The sequence below is a fragment of the Dipteris shenzhenensis genome, chromosome 12, assembly GCF_047967505.1.
Source record: "Dipteris shenzhenensis isolate YYH24624 ecotype China chromosome 12, Dip_SZ_1.0, whole genome shotgun sequence".
NCBI lineage: Eukaryota > Viridiplantae > Streptophyta > Polypodiopsida > Gleicheniales > Dipteridaceae > Dipteris > Dipteris shenzhenensis.
Genome location: NC_141607.1, coordinates 54166576 through 54170047, shown reverse-complemented (window position 1 = coordinate 54170047; position 3472 = coordinate 54166576).

Here is a 3472-nt window from a genome sequence, read left to right as displayed (position 1 = left end):
CATAGGGGTACCAACTGTTTGGCACTCAGCCATGCCAAATGCCTTCAGTATCTCTCCAGCATACTTCAGCTGTGAAATGAAGATCTGTTTCGACTCCTGCCAAACTTCAATCCCCAAACAAAAATGCATCAGTCGTCTGTCATTTCAAACTCTCTTCCTAGCAAATGCTTCGTCTGCGAGATCTTCTCTTCATGGTTCCCTATTATGACAAGGTCGTCCACATAAAGGAACACGATCAAACACCTGCCTCCTTCTCTGAAGATATACAAATTTGCATCAGATGGGCTCCTCCTGAACCCGTTTTGCAAAAAGTAGGCATCAATTCGCTGGTACCATGCTCGTGGGGCCTGGTTCAGCCCGTAAAGTGCCTTCTTCAGTTTGCAGACTTTACCTTCTGAACTGGGGATCTCAAAACCTGGTGGTTGTTCCACGTATACCTCCTCCTTGAGATCTCCATTCAGAAAGGCAGATTTCACATCCATCTGAAACACGGGCCAACTTCCCTGGGCAGCTAAAGCCAAAACACTACGAATTATGGTTAGTCGAGCTGTGGGAGCAAAAGTATCTTGATAATCAAAACCATGTACCTGTGCAAATCCTTTTTCCATGAGCCGAGCCTTGTACTTATCCAACGTGCCATCGGACTTGTACTTGATCTTGTACACCCACTTGGTTCCGATTACCTTGCGTTTTGGTGGTCGATCCACAAGGTCCCAAGTGTTGTTCTTCATTATGGAGCCATACTCCGACTACATAGCCTCCATCCACCTATCATCGCCTTGTGTCTCTTCAAGACACTTGGGTTCATCAGCACGGATCACTTCTGTCATCAAAGCATAGTTGACCAAGTGTTCCTGCGCCCTTCTTTGCTCCTCTAATCTCTTGGACCGGCGGTGTTCGGATGGTTTTTCCTCAATGGCTGGAGGTTCTCTACCATCCAAAAGCTACTTTACCCACTTCAGGAATGGCCGTTGCCGTTGTGGTTCTACAAGCTCTTCTTCATCTTCTTTGTCTTGAATCCTCCCAAGCATCGTTGGGGGAGTTCGGTCCGCTGTTGGTGGTGGTACTGGATGGATATCCTAGTCCTGGTTGTTTGGGAAGGAAGCATCCTCCTCCAATTGATGCGCCTGTTCTGAGAAGACCACATCGCGACTTACAATTACCTTCTTGGTAACAGGGTTATAGAGACGGTAACCCTTCGCCTATTCACTGTAGCCCAAGAAAATACACTTCCGGCTCTTCGGTTCCCATTTGGTCCTGGTAGCATCAGGGACATGCACAAAACAGTCACATCCAAAAACTCTGAAATGTGCAGTTGAAGGTTTCTTATCAGAAAAGGATTGCAGTGGAGTCATCCCGTTCACAGCCTTCGTGTAGCTATGATTAAGGATGTAAACTACAGTGTTACATGCTTCAGCCCAGAAAGCCTTTGGCAAATCTTTCCCTTTCATCATACTCCGTCTCCCATTTCGCAGATGACGCGCATCTTGCGTTCTGCTACTCCATTTTGCTGTGATGTATGTGGTGGGGGTTTCTGCCTCTTGATTCCGTGACTTTTGCAGTAACTTTCGAATTCAGTCGACGTGAACTCTCCACCTCTATCTGATCTCAGCTTCTTCACCTTCCTCCCTGACTCTTTCTCGACCATTACATGCCATTCCTTGAACCTAGTGAAAGCCTCGTCTTTCGTCTTCAGGAAGTATATCCATATCCTTCTACTATAGTCGTTGATCAGCATCATGAAGTAGAAGGAACCACCCAAAGCTTCCGTCTCCATCTTTCCGCAGAGGTCCGTGTGAACGAGCTCTAGAGGAGCCTTTGCCTTGCTGGCCTCTTTAGGAAAGGGTTGCCGATGCTGCTTGCCCATCATGCAAGCTTCACATACATCGGGCAGATCTGAAATTTCTAGTAGGTCTGCAATCATTCCACTTTTATGCATCTCCTTCAAAGAGCTAAGGTTAAGATGACCAAACCTCTCATGCCACAGCTTAGTGTTCTTCACATCCGCTCGAGCACTGAAAGCTGAGAGTTCATAAATCTTGTTGCGTCGTGTACTTTTACCAATGACCTTTCCTTGAAGATCCACGATCTATGCACCATTCTTATCAAATTGAACTTTGAGGTCCCGATCTGTGATTGTAGAAACAGACAACAAGTTCCTCTTAATATCTGGCACATAAAGAACATCGGACAACTGTTTTACAACTCCATCTGACTTGAGAGCAATCATACCTTTTTCTTTTGCTGGACATTTTGCATCATTGCCGACTGCTACCATGATGTCATTCCCTGCCGACTGTAGAGACAAATACCAATCCTTTCGACTGGTCATGTGGCACGATGCACCACTATCAATGATCCAAGGTTCATCCGCAGGTACATGAACTGCCTCCGTGCAAATCTCCTCAATTGCTACGAACAGCTCTATAGGTACTGTCTGCGCGCTGTTGCTGGACTCTTTCTTCACTCCATTCTTCTCATCTGTAATCTTCTTTCGGCACTCATTCTACTTGTGCCCTGCCTTGTTGCAATAGAAGCACTTGATCTTCTTCTTTCTCTTTTTATCATCAGAAGAAGATGGGTTACCAGAGTCCTTACCCTTTCCTTTCTTTGATTCGGTCCAAAAAGCTGAATCTTCTCTAGTCCTCGTCTTTTGACGCATCTCCTCCTCCAGAAGCATCGCGCTGAAATCCTCAAAGTTGAGGGGTGGATTTTTGTTTTGCGTATTCAGCGCCGTAACAAGACCGTTGTACTTTGGTGGGAGAATCCATATGCACCTTCGTGCTAGATTCTCACTGGTGATGGTGATGCCAATCGCAGTCATCTGATCACGCAGATTCTTCACCCTGGTGATGAACTTCTCTGCCGCTTCAGACTCAGACAACTTCTCATTCGCGAGTTGAGTCTCCAGATTCTGAATCTGCATTTGATTCATGGTCTCGTACTGATTTTTCAAGACCGTCCATGCCTCCTCCGCTATGGTGACATGTTGAATTAATGCCATGACGGAATCACTAACACTGTAAACAATAGAACACAGTGCATCTGCATTTCTTCTTGTCCACGCGAGAATCTCATATGCAGTTGATACTATCTGTTGTCTTGCATTGGCTGGATCCGGTCTCGGAACCGGCCTCACATCCACCCCAGTAGCAATGTCCCAAATCTCATATGTGCTTAGGATGGTCTTCATCTTGAACTTCCAGAGAGGATAGTGCTGTCCAACTTTCCGCTTTCGCCGAACAGTGGGATTCGCAGTCTTGCAGGCTGGGCCATCTCTCACAATCTGCTCGCAAACAGAAACACACTACCAAATCTTCTTGCTAGAGTCCAGGCTCTGATATTATGTAAGAAAATAATATAACGTCTGTGCTCAACAAATAATAGGATCTTGTACGCAAGAGAGAAAACAAGATAGTATGGAGAATCAAAAATTTGATTACTGTAGAACTGATACAATAGATGGCTCTGC